Source organism: Balaenoptera physalus, assembly GCF_965194825.1.
Source record: "Balaenoptera physalus genome assembly, chromosome: 2".
Taxonomy (NCBI): domain Eukaryota; kingdom Metazoa; phylum Chordata; class Mammalia; order Artiodactyla; family Balaenopteridae; genus Balaenoptera; species Balaenoptera physalus.
The window spans coordinates 81,985,379-82,004,582 of NC_138883.1; the positions used below are offsets into that span (position 1 = coordinate 81,985,379).

At 39.2% G+C, this 19,204-nt stretch overlaps 1 long non-coding RNA gene across 8 annotated transcripts in view; it reads right to left on the reverse strand.

Annotated features, from left to right (window-relative positions):
• LOC309651089 overlaps positions 1 to 16,255 on the reverse strand; it is an 808,972-nt gene extending 792,717 nt beyond the window's left edge. For 7 of the 8 annotated variants that reach the window (XR_014257916.1, XR_014257917.1, XR_014257918.1 and 4 more), the window contains exon 1: positions 14,974 to 16,255. This is a non-coding gene — a long non-coding RNA (uncharacterized lncRNA). Of the gene's footprint in view, positions 1 to 2,955; positions 10,370 to 14,973 lie in introns of those variants that run through there. The other variant, XR_014257923.1, reaches the window with a different exon arrangement.
• Positions 16,256 to 19,204: the final 2,949 nt, after the last annotated feature.

Sequence of the window (19,204 nt, forward strand, 5' to 3'; positions counted from 1 at the left end):
GGATAAAGCTGCTCTAAAAGAAATACTGTAAATCAGAAGGAAACAGAAATACTCAATAATTTGGAGAAAATTCAGGAGTTCTGTAAAGTGAGGGACACTGCTACTGATACTGTGTATAACTTTTGTTCTATCCCAGAATCATTTCATATGTGGGATTTGATGTGGGTTGTGCCCACCTGGCTAAATAGACAGTAAGGAACAGTCTGAAAAGAGTCTCATCTCTCAAGGATGATATCCACCTCAAGACAAAATGCAACCCAGAATAACAGCCAAGGCTGTTACAGCCTTGGCCACATGACAAGGCCACATGACAAGAAATAAAGTATGTTGGGCATACTGTACCCTGACACAAACAAGGAATCACTGAGTTTCCATCTTTAAACTGGACTTTATATTTCTCACTATCCTGATCAGGGTGTATGTGTGTGTTAAGAAAGTTTGGGGAGATGAGGGGAACATCCATTTGTTTATGTCAATGTTACTTCAGTTGTATTTCCTGCAGATACCTGGAGATGTATTTGGAGTAGGATGTCCTCTGCTGTCTCATTTATGAGCTTCCTCATTTGGATGCAGAAATGTACTGGTTTTTACTGAATGGGAAAAATATTCATGTATTCAAGCCCTCAGAGGGAAACACTCAAGTTAGAGGTCTAAAGAAGGCCCAACGTAACAAGAACCATGGAGACATATTTAGATCAATATATAAGAAACAATGATGGCCATCACACATAGCCACTGTGTCTTACTGTCCCATATCCATGGGATGTTTAAAGAATGAATGATCAACTATGTACACCCCTTTGCAAATATAAAACGTGATTCAAGTTTGCCAGTATTAACTATCCACTCAGGGAAAAAGAATGACTCCTCCACATCAGTGCCCCACTCTGCCTTGGGTCATTTCAGAAAACATTTGCAGCACGTTTGTGAGCTCAGAATGTTTTCCTGCCCTTTCCTTCAAACTTCTACTTAGCCAAGGATCCCCAATACCCACTGAGCTCCTCCTATTTCTTGTTTACATTTTAAGTGACAGAAAACGGCAGCAAGTTAGTATTCTTTATATTCCACTTTGCTGCCCACTTAACGATGGTCAGGGACTGCTCTGGGGACAGGGGATGCCAGAATAAAAGACAGTTCCTGTCCTCAAGGAGATATATTCTAGTGGAAACAGACATTAGACTATTAACCCTAGTAATAAGTGGTACAAAGTCAACAAAACAGGAACAGTACGATATTTTTATATCGACGTTTACGGCAGTTCCAGTCCCATACATCTTCCACATGTGCCAGGAGATAAGGTGCTCACCTCCAATTTAGAAAGAATTCCACCAGCACCCAGAGCTTTATGGTATCAGTTATCTGGCCTTTTTATGTTCATTTTAACAGATGAAAAATATTAAACTCAGAGAGGCTATGTGGGTTTTCTGGGGCCACACAGCTGTCTCAATGGAGGAAGTAGGGAAATCTTAGAGAATAATCCTAGTATCAAATAACTGTCGCATCCAAGAATGTCAAAGTTTTCAGGTTACATCATTTTACTGTGATCAGTTCTGGACCTGCGACATAGCCCACTCCACCTCTGAGAAAATGGAAAACCAGGAGAAATGACCTCAGAAAAACTTCCTCCTCCAAACGCAATTTCTTGTCCGCCTAAATCTTTACAGCAGGGCAGGTGCTGTGAGTCGTACCAAAGAGCCTTTCAAAGCAGGAACTCCGGCCTGCAGGTCGGCCTGGATCTTGTCCAAATTGGGTTCCACCCACGGTGAAAACCAATCTGTTTATGGGTGCGCCTTTACGATGTTACAGAACGTCTGCGAGAGACCGGGCTCCAGTTCCCGCCTGCTCTCTGAGTCGCCCGCCCCACAAAGGTGCACACACAAACACGCTCGAGACAGAAAAAAAGCTGGACGGGCCTTCGCTCCTCCCAGGCCTGCAATGAAATGCGCTTTAATTGCATCAAAGGGCTCTTCTCAATGGCGTTTCAGAGCCGCGAGAGAAGCGTTCCCAGCGAGGGCTCCTTTCCGGCTTGCCAGCATTCCTCCGCTCAGCGAAGGGAAGGGGACGGGGCTCCTTCGGGAGGCCCGCAGGCTCATTTCCATTCCGCTCGCATACAGCCTCCGTTGTGCGGGCCGGGCCTGCCGAGGGCAGCCGCGGCTGCCGGCAAACAAAGCCCCATTCATCCCCGGGGCCGGCTTCCTCCCGGCCGCGCGGCCGCAGATGGGCTGGCCCCGGCAGGCCATCCAGAGACCCGGGCGCGCGGCCCGGCCGGGCGCGCACAGACCCCGATTCAGGAGGCCGGCTCTGGGCAGGGCCACCCCGGCTTCTATTTCGGCAGGCTCCGCAAGGAGGATCCGCCGAACCCCATTTTCATTTCAGGGCGTGGGATCTGCGGACACTGAGTCTTTTCAGGGTGGAAATCCTGAGTGTTTACTCACGGCTCGTTGAGAACCAAGATGTCAGTTTCCACGGCCCTCTCCCCGGCTCCGCCACCCCTGCGCCTCTGGATGGTACGGCCCAAAGTTCTCCGAGTTGTGAGAGGACTTTGTTTCTCGTTCGCGGCCTCTGAAATCCCGACGAAAGGGTCACTTCCTGACTTTTGTGTCTCTTCAATCCAGTGCCTTGAAAGTTCTTACCCTCTTGTTGTGACTAAGTACATAATTGCAAGCCTTCTCCGTTAACTTTTTTCAGAACTTAAACATTCCTCTAGGTTGAAGTTTGGGACTGTGGCTTCACAACAAAGACCACTGTTTTTCCTCCCCCATCTCACTCCTGGGAAAAAGAAAAACAGAAAAGAGAACGCACTTGTTCACCACCCCAGTTTACAGCCATCAAGCACATTTCCTCTGCCCCACATATTAGACCAACAACAGGTTAATGCCACAGAGAGCTCTAATGTCAAATAAAAGGGTTGCAGCCTCACTTAACTCCCAGGCAGCTGGAGGGGGGAGCGGGGGGGCGGGGAGCTGGGGCTTGACTCCTAGTCCACAATCTAAAGCAAAAACAGGCTCCAGATCCACATTCCTATGATGTAGATGAAACAGGGAATGGCAGAATCAAAGAACACCAGATATAGGAAGACTTATCAACCCTAATCCATTCATTTCACAGATAAGCAGCAGATAAGATCTGGGAGGGGAAATGACTTGCCCACCCTCAAAAGGAAGCTGGTTCATCTTAGTAAAAATTGCCCTCAAGCAAACTTGCAAAATAACCCTAAAAATAATTTTCAACAAGAAAAACTCCAAGAAAAATTATTGTTCAAAAAAATTTATTTGATGTCTTCTTTTTTCCTCTGTGTCAGAAAGGGCGTCCCCTTGGGTTGGTGGGGGAAAGGTGAGAACCCAGGTTTGAAATGAGGATTAGAAGAGAATCTTCAAGTATTTTCAGAAAGAATTCTCCCTGTGTTTCTTTTACTACCTGCATTTTGAACATTGCTGACCTCCCTCCTTAAAGTAAAATATTGCATCCTTGATGTGGTTAAAAAACACAACAAAATAAAAACTGGTTACTCACCACTTTAAGACTCCTTTCCTCTCGCTGGAGAAAACCTTCAGCATCTTCAAATGGTGATAGGGTTACTTTGCAGTGGTTGTTTGTGAAGGTACAAATGAATCAGTAAACAGAAAGAGAGCGTGCTGTGGCGTCCCAGGCACTATTCTAAGCACTTGACATACATCACCTTATTTAATCCTCACAGTAACCTCAGGTTTACTATTAATCTTACTCTCATTTTACAGAAAAAGAAATCAAGGCTGAGAGAGGTTAACTGTAACAAGATCACAAGGATGTTAAGTGGGCAAGCAGGGCAGTCTGATGCCTGGGCCTGATCTCTTACACACTAGGCTTTACTGAAATTTTATACACAAACACACAAGATCACACCCTGGGCACAGACATCTGGAGTTGGAAGCCTGGGAAGCTCCAGCCAGACATAGGTCTTTGTGCTTCTGAAAGAGGCCACACTGGCAGGCCTGAGGGCTATAGGAGGAAGAAGTGTTTCATCCAGTCCCACTTGGAAAGAAAGAGGACCCTTTTGAGGATTTACTAATGTAACACTGAAACTCCCCTTTCAGAATGCAAAATAGTGTAAGTTAATAGTCACTACCTATTGTGAGCGGTCTTGTGATTTTATCTTTTAAGCAATGCTCTGTAAACTCAACAACAGTGTCTCAGTGTGCCGTGTCAAACAAAACTTGGGTTCGAGTCCAGATCTGCTATTTCCAAGAGATGAGACTTTGGGAGATTTATTTAAGCACGATAAACTTCAGTTTCCTCATCTATAAACTGGAGAAAATAAGAACAGCTACCTCATTTGGTTGTTATGAGGATTAAATGAGATTTTCCATGTAAATTGTTCACTGTAGTCTTTATCCTACAGTCAGCATTTGTATGAATCCCTGAAGGCTAGGTTTAGAACAATCTTAATTCTAACAACATAGATTTATTTCTCGCTCACTCTATATATATGTCCATTCCAAGTTAGCTGGAAGTTCTGTTCCATTTATCTTCATTGGTGAAATATCTGCCATCTCAAACCTTGCCAGTTGTCATGGCACAGGGGACAAGAGAGCATTGGAAGGTAATTATTCTGGTAATAAAATGCTCAGCCTGGGAGTTACACACATCACTTTCCCTTATAACTCATCAGCCAGAACTAATACACTCCCTCCCATCTCACAACCCAGCTACAATAAGGCCAAGAAGTACAGTCCTACCATGTGCCTAGAATGGGGGAGGAGGGGGACTGAAAATACATGGTGACCAGCACTAATGACTTCACCACGCTCAATAAACAAATATTCTTCTTCCTTAGGGTAGCAAATACTAGTTCTTTTTTACAACTTCCAAATGTATAGGTAGTCTCTGCATTTTTTAAAAATAATTTTTATTGGAGTATAGTTGATTTACAATGTTGTGTTAGTTTCTGCTGTACAGCAAAGTGAATCAGTTATACATATACATATACATATATACACTCTTTTTTAGATTCTTTTCCTATATAGGTCATTACAGAGTATTGAATAGAGTTCCCTGTGCTATACAGTAGGTTCTTATTAGTTATCTATTTTATACATAGTAATGTATTTATGTCAATCCCAATCTCCCAATTTATCCCTCCCCCCCTTTCCCCCTTCGTAACCATAAGTTTGTTTTCTACATCTGGGACTCTATTTCTATTTTATAAATAAGTTCATTTGTACCATTTTTTTAGATTCCGCATATAAGCAATATCATATGATATTTGTCCTTCTCTGTCTGACTTTGCTCAGTATGACAATCTCTAGGACCATCCGTGTCACTGCAAATGGCATTATTTCATTCATTTTTATGGCTGAGAGTCTCTGCATTAAAGAGCTACTTTAATGCAGAAGGCACTGTAATCTCAGGAGTCATGTTTTGATAAGATTCAACAGTAGCTTCTGGCTGCACCAGGGTGCAGAGGTGTTCTGCTTCTTAGGAGCTCCACCCTCCCATAAAAGGAAAAAAAAAAAAAAAAAACAGTTAAAATGCTCTGCTTTGACATACCCAACTTGGAGTTCATCGTGGGAGGGAGCAGAAAATATGCTATGTGAATAAGAGCAAACACAAGTTTTGACCACAAAACTAAGAGAGTATCTAGGAAAGATGCTGTAGTGACAAGGAGCATCATGGGTATTCTCTTTCTCGCCCACATCAGATTGGCCCAGCTGTGTCTTGTGGGCCTTCTTAACCTCTACTCAACATTTCCCAAGTCATTTCAAATGAACTTGCCTTTGTTTTCTGAACAATTCAAACCTCATCTGGAGTTAATTTAACACATGCCTTGCTGATTGACTGACCTACATGGAAATGTTCATCTAATTCTCTCTTTTCTGACTTCTGTATATATTCAGTCTCAGATTATCGTATTATATTCTTATTTGGCCATTCCTCTACTGCTGGGTATTTTAGATTGTTACTGATTTTTTAATGTTATAAATATTAAAAATAGCACTAAAATGAATATTATGATACATTAAGTTCTATCTGCATATATAATTCTCTCTTGAGGCTGGAATAACTAGGTAAAACTGTGTGAATTTTGCTGCAGAAAAGCAATCTGACCCATGCGATAGCCTTTACCTCTACTTGTAGAAAACACGGAACATAGGGAGGAGCTGCTGTAGGAAACTGCCTAATTACTTGGCATCATGGGAATTCCCTGGTTCACCAGCCTCAGGGATGACAGTCGGACCAAATTCTTCATTGTAATGTATAAAGTGGACTGGTTTAAAATAATGATTTATAGGATTGTGTAGCAACAGAGAAGAATGTTGCTACACAGCATTAAGCGAAAAAAGGAAACTCCAATTACAACCATATTTTTTTAATGACTATGAAAAGAATTATTGAGGACTACATAAAAAGTATCCCTGTTGGGCTTCCCTGGTGGCGCAGTGGTTAAGAATCTGCCTGCCAATGCAGGGGACACGGGTTCGAGCCCTGGCCCGGGAAGATCCCACATGCCGTGGAGCAACCAAGCCCGTGCACCACAACTACTGAGCCTGCGCTCTAGCGCCCTCGAGCCACAACTACTGAGCCCACGTGCCACAACTACTGAAGCCTGCGTGCCTAGAGCCCGTGCTCCGCAACAAGGGAAGCCACCACAATGAGAAGCCCGCGCACTGCAACGAAGAGTAGCCCCTGCTCGCTGCAACTAGAGAAAAGCAACGAAGCAGCAACAAAGACCCAACGCAGCCAGAAACAATAAATAAATAAAATAAAATAATAAAATAAATAAATTTATTTTTAAAAAAAGTATCCCTGTATGAAGACAAGAGGAACAATTTTTTCCTTTAATATTCCAGAATTTTAGACTATGGTTATACTGATTTATAATAATTTTAAAAACATAAGTAGAGCGAAGGACACATCTGATGAGAATGTTAGCTAGGAAAGCTGTGTAGCAACTGCTCTTTTAGAAGTTCCTGGCCATTGTTGCACCGGAGCCAGCCCCAGTTGCCTGGATGTGGAGGCCACATTTCGGTTCCCCAGGGTTTTTTTGTAGCTGCTTCCTCCCCCTCAAAAGGGGAACCACCCAGGTGGCTAAGCAAACAATGCAATGTACATCACCGCCAGACTGACCGTGAGGCCTCCTGAAGGCCTGAGACCTCCGAGAGAGGGGACTGAACTTGCAGGAGGGTTTCAGAGCAAGAAACCATTTAAAAGAAACAGGAAATGAGTCCCTCAAACCCAAACCATGTGGGAAGACAGGCCACATCATTTAAACAAACCAACAGTAATACAAGTCTGTATGAATGCCCTGTTACTCCCACATTCCTGAAAATCATTTGCAGTCTAATAGGGAAAATCTGTTTATTTAACAAACATTTCTTAAGCACCTATGTGGATCAGGCACTGGGATCATCTCAAGGTTTCAGATTAAAAGTCTTGGCCCTCCCAGGACATACATTCTGTGGAAAGAAACGTGCAAATAACTAATCAATCTGGCAGTGGGATAGATTTGATATGAGGCAGCACACGCCTCTATGTTAAGAGTGAGGCAACTGAAGGGGCCCACTAGATTTGGCAATTGCAGAAAAAATTCCCAGGCTAAGGAATGAGAGATAGATGCAATGAGGTGGAGAGGTAAGATGGTATAGACTGAATAAAGACTTGTCTCTCCAGAAGCTTAGCCAACAGGAAAAGAGAAAAAAACAGGATAGTAGCTTAAATTGGAATTCAGGATCAAGGGAGGGTAATTTTGCAGGTAGGAGAGGCCTGAATATGTTTATAGATTAAAAGGAAGAATTCCACATAGAGGAAGAAATTGAAGATAAAAGATAGGGGAGATGGGAGGGGATGGCATTTAGCACATATTTCACTACTGCTATCTCTTCCGCTTGGAATTTTTAACACATCAACCATAAGTTGCCAAACATTCCTCCCTGTATAAAGAGCTCATAATTTCTAGCTCTTCTCCTTGCCTGTTTTCAGCAGGACATTAAGTCTAAGATTCTATCTTATGTGAATCCGGCACTTTTAAAATAACAATGATCTTTTAGAATTTATAGATTTTGTCTACTCTAAAAGGCATCAAATTAATAGCTATCTGACACTTCCCTTTGCCTTCTCTTCCTTCCTCAAGATCTTACCTAAGCATGACCTCAGGTGCCAAGAAACAAAGATGCACTGCAAATCACTGCGTTCAGAGAAACCCATTTATCATAAGTTAGAGGAAGAAAAAAGGAAAGCAGTTATCTTAGGGAATATTATATTTTTCTTTTTGAAGTGTTTTAGTCTTGAGTTATATTTCCTTTTAACCCACTTTAAATTATTTACTCTTTCAAAACCCATTGGTTTATCACAGCTATACATCTGGAGACCAAACGTGGGTAATATAAAAAGAATGAAAATATTAGTTGATAGAAATAATACTGTTTCTGTTAATTAACTACCTTTTTTTTTCTTCAGTTAATCTCACTCATGCTAATTTCTTAAAAATAGATCTTTAAGTAGAAAAGACAATAATGAGATGAAATAATCCTTTGCACGGAATTTTTCAAAATTTTTTTCAAATATGAAACTTTCTACAGAATTCTAGTGGTCAAAGGAAATTCTAGGAGACAGGGTCTAGTCAACTTGAATAGCAAATCTTATTTTATCTCTTCTCCATCTTTTAGAGATAATGTTAGTCTAAAAACAAACACTTCTTGTTGCTGTGAGCTGTAGTAATCCTTTAGTGCTAACATGTAAGGTATTTATTATTTCACTTTCACTCAAAACCAGCACCCAAACTAACACTGACAAACTAAGGGGCCATGAAGTCTGGTGTGGAAGCAGAGTAATACCATGTCTTTATTTATACCATAATGGTGTTTCTGAAGGGTAAATGGAAAATAAATATTTTCCTTTTAATTGCTTATTGCTTTAAAGTCATCTCTTATTAGATTGATCTTCAATTGACAGTCTCTTAATAACTTAGCCAGATTTTCTCTACCCAGCTTCCTCTTCCATCATTTAGCAAGAAACTGTCAATAAACAAATGTGTAGTACCAGAGAGGCACAAGAGAAGGACAGTATTTTTACCGAAACCCTGCAGGGAGTTGTTTTGCAAAGTAAGAATGCCCTTGTTAGGTGAATAACCATCCCATTATTTACTATTTTGTAAAATTTGTTCTTCTATATTATGTTTTTTTAAAACAAAACATTCCTGAATAGAAGAAGCCTAACAGAGTAACCTTCAGCTTTGCCACTTCTGAAGACATAAAAACCAAAATGCAAATTATCACAACAGTACAGTGTAAGGGATTTGGTCAAATTTAATCAAATTAGTCATAAGAAAGAAAATGGAGATACTTCTAGATATTTCTCTATTCATCAAATTTCAGACATTTACAAAAGTCCATTCCTTGACCTTTTTCTCTTTCGATTCTCAAATTTTGCAAGACTTTGTTTACTTTTTGGATCATTAAGTTCTTCAAGTATATTTTCATAAGAACACATTATGTTATTATTTAAGGATTAAAAGGAGTTTTAGGAGGCTAATATCTAGAGCAAACTTAAGAAAAGAAAAGAAAAAGAGTTCCTCTTATACCAGTATATATCAAATGCAATGTATCAAATGCAGTGAGAACCATCTAGGCTTGTTATGGTATCGGAGTTCCATTGGGAAATAAATATAGAATTATGAGTGTGCTGCTGAATGCTTAGTGATTAATCATTCCCAAACAAATGGATATCTCATGAAGTTGAAGACATAAGGCTTCTAGGAGGCTTCTAAGAAACATTCACTAAACATCTATTTTGTGCAAGGCACTGTGCTAGATGCCGTGTAGGATTCAAAGACAAAGAAGACACAGATTGTGTTTTCTAACCACTCTTTCACCCAGAGCCTGGGTTTTTTTGTTTGTTTGTTTTATTTCTTTTTGTCATTGTTTTGTTTTTGTTGTTTTTTAAGGTAGCCAAAAGAATAAAAAGACCTTTCCAGAAAAAGGAAAAAGAGGGGCGCTAGTAGGGACAAATCTACTTTATCAAGTGTCATGTAAACAAAAGCATTACTTTTTTTATATAGCTTTTATTTTTTTAATATATTTATTTAATTTATTAATTTTCTTATTATTTTGGGCTGCATCAGGTCTTCGCTGTGGGATCTTCGTTGAGGTATGTGGGATCTTTCATTGCAACGCGGGCTCTTCGTTGTGGCCCTTGGGCTTCTCTCTAGTTGTGGCATGCAGATTTTCTCTCTCTAGTTGTGGCTCGTGGGATCCAGAGTGCATGGGCTCTGTAGTTTGTGGCACACAGCCTCTCTAGTTGAGGCGCGCAGGCTCAGTAGTTGAGGCATGTGGGCTTAGTTGCCCTGCGGCATGTAGGATCTTAGTTCCCCGATGAGGGATGGAACCCGTGTCCCCTGCATTGGAAGGCAGATTCTTTACCACTGGACCATCAGGGAAGTCCCCAGAAGCATTACTTTTGAATAACTTGATAAGCAAGGATTTTTCAAGAGATAAAGACAAAACTTGAAAAGATTGAATGGTTGTTCCTACTGGTCAATCCTGGCATACTATAATCCAAAGGAAGGAATGATGAGTTTAGCTGCCAAGATAGTGACATTTTTAACCCCTGACACTTAGTAAAAAGACGAACAGTAACTCAATCCCATTTGGTTCTGTTTACCTCAAAATTCTACCCCAAAGCTCTTCCAAGAAACCAAAAGGTAACTTTACCTAGGTAGTTCTGTAAACTCACTGAGGAAAGAAACCACGCCCTGAGGTCCTTTTGGTGCCACTGGATTAATGGGAGTCTCTAGATTACTACGCCCTGTTACCCAAATGTCAAGTTGAAATGATTTTGAGACTTGTGTTTCCCTGAGTTAAACTCCAGTAAGCATAGAGCCTAGGAACTCTAATTATAGTAGTGTTTATTGAAATACAAACAAGGTAGAGTTTTTAAATTTCCAATAAGTAAAGTGTTAATTCACATGTCTAGAACATTGAAGCCCTCTCTAGAAAACAGACCGCCTATCTCAGAAAAGGTATTTTACTCTCTGAAAGTGCTCAGCTCACCTGTTCCATTGAGGACAAATCACATTATAAAGTCAGCAGGATTGACAGTAAGGACTATATATTTTGGATGAACAGAAGGCAGGTATCAGTTATTTCACCATCTGGAAGTAACTTGTCTAGAGCAGGATTGGTACACTACAGTCCCTGGGCCAAATCCAGCTTCCCACCTGCTTTTCTAAATAAAGTTTTATTGGAACCCAGCCACACTCATTCATTTATGTATTATCTCTGGCTGCTTTTGTGCTATGATGAGTTGGGTAGCTGCAACAGAGACCATATGCCTCAAAAACCTAAATATTTACTGTCTGGCCCTTTGCAGAAAAGGTTTGCTGACCCTGGTCTAAAGGAGTGTGAAGGCCTATGGCTATTTGAAATATTACATAAACAATTACACAATCTTTTTAACCTGTGGCTCAAAGCATATTTGTACCTTTACCCAAAAGAAGAAAAACAATGCAAAACTTAGTCCAATAAACAGTTGTTTCTTAAACTTTTTAATTGTCTGTTCATGTCAGCTGTAGTAAAAACTGGTAACTCCTTTTCTAACACACTTCAAAAATTCCTCCAAATCACTCCTTAAAAAGCATGGTTAGCCTTCCCATACCACTCTAGAATTTGAAGAGCCTGATATACTACTATATATACATATTTTGGTCAAAGTGGTTTCTTCCCACTCTTAGTGTTCAGTTCTACTTTTCAACATTTTTCCTTCTATATGAGCTTTTTCCCTCTGAACAATAGATAATATCTCAGCCCACTTAGCTATTATTTCTATCCTTGGATTCCTTTCAGTATATTTGGGTTGGGTTTTTTCCTAGTGTGTCTCTGGAAATGTGCTTTTCTATATTTATTCTGCACATGACTGGTTCAGTGTGCTTCATTTTACTTCCTTCCTTAATAAGCTATTTTGTTAACAGTGTTTATTTTTTCCTCCCATCCTTTATCCTGTTGTGGTTATTTTCAAGGTGCTACTGATTCCCTGACACCCAAACTGCAAGATAAAGTATGTCAGATCTATTTCTCACAAGGCTTGGCCAAAGGTCACAGGAATCTTTGCTTTTCTTAAGATATTTTCCCTGAAAAATCTGCCTTCTTATGAGTGGTGCTTTCTTACTAGATTCAAACTCCATGTTTTACTGAACATCTAATTAGGTTACTTTTCTTACTTTTTTTTGGAAATATGTATGGGTATGTGTTGTTATACCAATAAAAATTCCAAGGGATGAAAAAAAGCAGCAAACCCACTTTATATTAAATCATCTAAGTTAAGTGTTATCATGTGCCATTATATGCAAATCAAAATGAAACAACCATCTTTTCTTTAAGATGGAAAATATGGTCTGGACAATGTTCATTTAATGTGCATCCACAAACAGCTGAACAATTATGCCAAGAGAACATTGATTAATTATTTGATGTCAACCTGTTCCAAGGTTGTCATTACTAGTGACAGATCACAAGTTTCCATAATCAAAGCTGCCCTTTTCAACATTTTTATTCTGATTTAAATGAAAGCATCAGAGACTTGCTGGTTATATGGATGGCAAGTTGTAAGGGATACCTAATAGGGAAATAAGCACTATGCTGAAATAAACAAGATGAAATTAACAATGATGAATGTAAAATTCTATCTTTTAAGTTTTACAGAATCAATTGTTTAGTATCCTGTTAGGAATTTATGTTTGTGCATTAACTAATGCCAACAAATGTGTCACAACAGTGTAACTATATAAGCCAAAATTTTAATTTGGCTTAAAAAATTTAAAAATGATCTTTGTGTTCATCAATATTCTGACATTCCTATTAAGATTAGTTGTATTCTGTGATAGAGCAATTCACAAATGTTCCCCTCCCCACTCCCCGCTTCTTCTTCTGTCTCTCTCTTTCTGGGCAAGTGAAAGACATGCATTTTTCTGTCCTACTGAATTCAGTCCTGGTCCTATGATTTGCTTTGGCAAAAAAAAAAAATGTAAGCAGAAATAAGGTATGTCCCTTACTTATGCCAAGAGGGCAAGCCTCAGGCAGAAGATCTAGTATGAGTTTTACCATGTGTTCATTTCCTTCTGCCACTGTGACCAGCAAGCTGTGCTTAGTGGCTGCCCTATCTGCCTGGGTGCCAGAGCAAGGATGATAGTGACAGCATGGAGTTCCCAGCCAATCCAAAATGGCCATGTGGAATGAGCCACTGAGATTTCAGGATTGTTGGTTATAGAATCATAACCTAGCCTATTTTCTATTAGCGCAGTTGAGACCACTTCTGGAATATTATGTTCTCATGCTTTAAATCCAGAGGCTGATGTCTAAAATGATAAAAAGACTCCCTTGCGGAAGAAAAATTGGCTTACTGAAAAACACTCCAAAAAGCAGATATAAGTGAAAGTTTGAGTTTATTCAGTGGAGTAGATTTGTAACAAAATGTCTCTCCAAAAATGAAATGGACTGGTTTATCAAGTGGTGATAACAGTGCTAAACAACAGAAGTGTTTAAAGATTAACTAAATGGCCAGAGATCTATGGAAAAAGCAAAAGCTTTAGTTTAGCTAAACTTCTAATGTCCCCAGATATTCTGAGATTATAAAACTGAAACAGATCTAACAATACTCATGTCACATTTCCAAGGCTGAAAAACTCATTCCCTACAGCCTTATAATATAATATACTGGATGGAAATAAGTACATATATAATTATTTCTTCTTAATAATCATTGCCAATAGCTCTCCCAATGGCTTTCAGAAACCTTGCCTTTCCCACATTAGGGAAAATCCCCAAATAATAGCTTTCAAGCACTGGATGGTTTTTATTGATTTATAGCTCCCTGCTGAGAGATACTTTTACAAAGATTTCTATCGCCTCCAAGGTTTCAGGAATGATGGCTTTGGTTTTGTCTCTGACAGATCCTGTAATTTGAAATTAAATACTGTACTTATTTGCTAAAGTCTCTTAGGTAATGAAGTTTCTTATTTCAGAGATTAGTAATAGTCTTAGAAAAAACTTGTCTGCCTCCTGATAAGGAAGCCTAGGGAATGCCCCCACATAGACCTTGAAACATCTTCCTGGTTTTCAAAATGAAAATTCTTGTGCTGATATAATTTCAACTTACCTCCTCCAATGCATTTCAGAAAGATGAACAATCCTAGCTTCTTTACATCCTCTAAGATTTTGATAGCAAAAAAGTGTTGGAAGACTGCATGATTTTTAGACCACAATTTATGTTACGAATATTAGTTTCATTGAAAGCATTGACAGAAATATTTAATATTTTGCTAAATCTGTCACTTGTATTGGCATAATTCCATTTATTTTACAATATTCTATTTGCTTCTGGTATTTAACAGTACTCTATAACTGCTAAAAACAATAAAAGAAAACTACTGCAAAATTAATAGAAGTCTAAACTCTTTGTACTCTCTGCAATATCCTGGGATCATTTGTAAGATAAATTGCCCAAACACTTCATCTCAGTTTTCTCTTCATATGAAAATATCTCAAGTATCAAAGATTGATAATCTTTTCTTGAAGCAAGCAAAAGCCCCACAAGGAGCCAAGTGGAGGATAGGTCTATTTAAGGAAGCAGGAGGAGCTAGACCTTAGATGTGGCCAGATTGACAAAGGTCATCGCTAAAGCAATACAGGGCAAAGGTTAAGAACTAGACTCTATAATCAGGCCGACCTGGGTTTGCATCTGTGCTCCCTCATTACTAGCTATGTCAGCTTAGGCAAGTCATTTAACCTCTCTAAATGTCAGGTTCCTTATCTATAAGGTAGAGATAATAATAAGGTAGAGAGTTATCCTGTGAGTGAACTAAGACAATACATTCATCATCTCAGTGTCTCATAGTAACTGTATCAATTACTTATTGTTGTATAGCAAATCACTCCAAGACTTAGTGGATTAAAGTTTGTTTGTTTGCTCATGATTCTGTGGATTGGCAGTTTGGGCTGGACTCACCTGGGTAGTTTTTTTCCTCTCCATAGAGCAATGGCTGGGCTCATTCATGCATTTACATCAGTTAACATGTTGGCTGGGGCTGGCTGGTCCTGGATGGCCTCACTCACATGTCTAGAGACTTAGGTGGGTTAATTGGAAAGGCCAGAATGGCTGGGATGGTCTGTCTCCAAGTGCTGTCTCCCTCCGTATTGGTATTGCATTCTAAAGGAGATTAGCCTGGGCTTGTTCACCAGCAGCAGTATTCCAAGAGGGTAAGGCTCAGTGCACAACTGCTTTATCAAGCCTCTTCTTGCATCATGTTTGCTGATGTCCTATTGGGCAAAGCAAGTCACATTGTCAACTTCAGAGTCATTGTAGGAGTATACTGTACAAGTTGTAGATACCAAGATTCATAACTCATTGGGCGCTATTTCTTTTTTAATGCTGCAAAAAATTAGTAAACTACTTTAACTTAGTAAATGATAGCTATCTTCATCATCATCATCACCATCACCATCTATTCAGGATGTATGAGTTATCTTTGAAGAAATAAAGAGTTTGAGATTTCCAAGTTCAGCAACTTGGCAATCAGACATACAATCCACAAGTGTTTATTGAGCACATATGTATATCTGCTTCTTTCCTTGAGGCTGGGGATACAGCAGTCACCAAGGCCCTGCCCTCAAGGAACGTACGATATAGTGGGCAGAAAAGAAAACTTGAGAAAGAATGGTAAACATATGGAATGCTCAGGAAAAATGGACAATATTAGAATATTAGGGCTTTCATACTGGACTTTTGGTCCTAATGAGAACTATTCCCTATCAAATACTTCTTGAGGAAACTGCTAGTCTTAGCCAGGAGTAAAGGAGATAGAAGATTAGAAAACAGCACAGTGCATGATAACCTGTGTTCAGTAAGCCCTGACCACATCAGTGATCCATTTTACTCCTTTAGGGAACTTAATCCCCTTTAGCCTGGCATATGCCTTCAATTTTGGTATTTAAATAGAGAATCCCATTCTTAGGCTAGATTGGGGTTCAGAAGAAATATCCATGCTCCGGTCTAGAGCAATATAAGGGGATTAGCTCATAAAGTAATGCGATCAGATTCAGTATTCCTTGAAACTCTACCTAGGCAATGTCCCGAAATAAAGGATTAGAAGTCCATGGCCCTCAGTTAAAGATTTGATGAAAGTTCATAATAATGCAGTTGACAAGAAAATTAGTTATTTCTGAGATATACATTTTAAAGTAATAACTAGGATTATGACTTATAACATTATACCAGAACATATAAGATTTTTAGAAATTTCATGTAATGTCTGAAACATTTACATTAACATATTTCCATACAAATAACCCAATGAAAGTTTAGTATTAGTTGTTTTGTTTGTTTGTTTTTTTATACTGCAGGTTCTTATTAGTCATCAATTTTATACACATCAGTGTCTACATGTCAATCCCAATCGCCCAATTCAGCAATATTATGACATAGTATGAGTGTGTTTCATGTTTGGTAATTGCAATCATTGTTGCTTTTGTTGTGGTCATCCATGTACAATGCTTGGTGTCAGTCTATTTATCTCTTGTAAAAATAAAATACAGTGTGAAAAAAAAAAATTCACAACCTAAAAAAAAAAAAAAAAAGAAGTCCACGGCCCTAAAATTCAGTGTGTCTTTGGACCATCACCCTAGAGTAAGTAGATTATCTGATTTAGAAGTAGTCTGAGAATCCCTGGAAATTATAAGGATATCCAAGGACCAACTTGTCATCTTAAGGGATTAAACCCACAGACTCAGGGCAATGAAGAGGCTTTAGCAGTGTGCCAGGTATCAGGAGGAGACGACAGAGCAGCAGGAGCCCAGGATTCACTGATTATGTATAGGACTCTGCCTGGAAGTGGAGAACCAAAATTTCCAACAAATAATTTACTATTAATGTTAAAATTGAGGAGAAACATGGGATTAAATACAAAAAGGAAGGTCTAGCCTATACATAAAGGAATGAGATTGGAAGCTTACTGAAACCATGAGCCTTAGTCATTTCAGCTAACATTGACTGGGGACCTATTATGTGTCCAGCACGTAATCCTGGCCTAGATTCTAGGAATATACAGAAGAATCAAATTTGAATAGAATAGAGTCTTCAGGTGGACTGACCAACCAAAGAAAATGATCAGAAGCAAAAGTTGGGTCAGTCAGGAATCAGAATATAGGAACTGGTTGGTGTCATACCACAAAGTGTGTTGTTTTGGTGTGGGGTGGAGTTAGTTCCTCTGCTTAAGGCTTCCTTGACCACAGGCAATTAGTCATTGCTTCCTCCATTCCTACAGTTCTCTGTTCTTACCTTTAATGTAGAATTTATCCTACCTCCTTATGTCAGGTTTTCCCTAGTTTATATCCCCACCTTCTAGCACAATGTCTGGCACATAGCCGGCATCTAATAAGTGTGTTGTAATTATAGGTTCGATTAAATAAATAAAAGAGTGAAGCAACCTGCCTTGTTTGAAGCCTTTCTTTAAGGCTACAGGCCTTGCCCTGCTGGATTAGAAAAGGCTGTACTCAGAAACAGGTCTGCATTGAAGCGAAACACACCATGCACTCATCTTACAACATTCTCTTTCCATCTCTTCAATACATAACTTGATGTAACACTGCAGAACTTCATGACTAAATTGATGACTATTCCAATTTAAATAATTTTGATTATCAAGGAACCTATGGGATATAAATCTTTTAATTATAGTAACAGTTCATTTGTTTACCAGATACTTCTTAAAGGCAATAGTAAAAAAGCATAGCTAAGAGAAAATAAAAGTTAAACATTTTAAGGAAATTAAAACACAGTGAGTCTCATCTTTCTATATGAGGGTTTTCATACCCACTTCAAGGATGGGATTTAGCTCTCGAGCACATACATACACATACACTGTGTTGCTTTAGTCTCATTAGCAGGTGCCTTTCAGCTACTTCCTTTTTCTAAAACAAGAAGCATTGAGTCAGTGATTTGGCCAGGGGGAAAGCTCCAAGCAATGACTATTAATAATGAAGACTTACTAATGTTGGCAAAATCTATTTCCCCTTTAGAAAACAGAGAGAGTAAGCTACTGAAAGTTAGTATCACTCACGGAGGCAAAAAGATTAGGGAAAAACTACTTCTAGAAGCCTTGGTTTAGTTAAAATTTGGACCACATATTATGGGACACGTCCCAGAGTTCTTTATGTTGACTATTAACAGAGGCAGTTTCCATTTCAGGGTAAAAACTAACAAAAAATTAAAATATATTAAGTATTTCTATTGCCCAAGTACTATGATAAGTTCTTGTATAAAGTTATTATTCATCCCCCACCCAACAACCCTGAGAGTAAAGCTGGGAGTGGAGATATGGTCTTTCTGACTTAAAGGACATGTTCTTCTCTGTTACTTTATACTGTTGTCTACTGAAAAAAAAAAAAAAAGCACAACCTAATAGTTTAGAATTATATTTTATTCGGCAGAATTTCTGAGGGCTTCAAGATGGGTTGCAGTCTCTTAAATATCTCTGAGGGACTGCTCCGAAGAGGTAAGGGAGGAGCCAGGATATATAGGAGCTTTGCAACAAAGACCGGGTAGTCAGAACATCGAAAGATTAATTAAAGAAAACCAGATATCTCAAGTTAAGGAATTTAGTGCTTTTCTATGTATGAGAAGATGCAAGAGTCTGTACTGACTGAAATCACTCCTTTGGTATATACCCTAGCTATTTAGGGCCAGTATCCTGTTCTTTCCCATCCTGAGTTCCCTCAGGGTGCCCTGTCGGGCGGCTATAGTGGTTTGATGGATGCAACATCCTTTGATAACTGATACGGCAGGCAACATTTTTCATTCACACCATATTCAGCTGATATCCCTAAATCAGTATAAACGTAGTTGAACGATGGATGGAATGTCTATTCAGAAGAACTGTGTTCCACAAATTTCTCATTTCCCTTGCCAAGAGAGGCAGAGAAAGATTGTCAGTTTCCCCAGATGTCCCAGCAATAGGATTCAAGGTTTGGGACTGGATATCAGACAACCTATTACATATTTCCTCATTCTACTTAAAAGTTAAGGTGTTGGTTCATCTCTGAAAGATAAAGGCAGTTAAAGTATCTCACTGACAACCCATGTAGGCCAACCCACTACATTCACTTGACATAAGAAGTGTGTGCAGTGTCTCAGGGTGACCCAGTTACGAGCAGTCTCATTTAAAGCTATTAAGTGTGGTTTC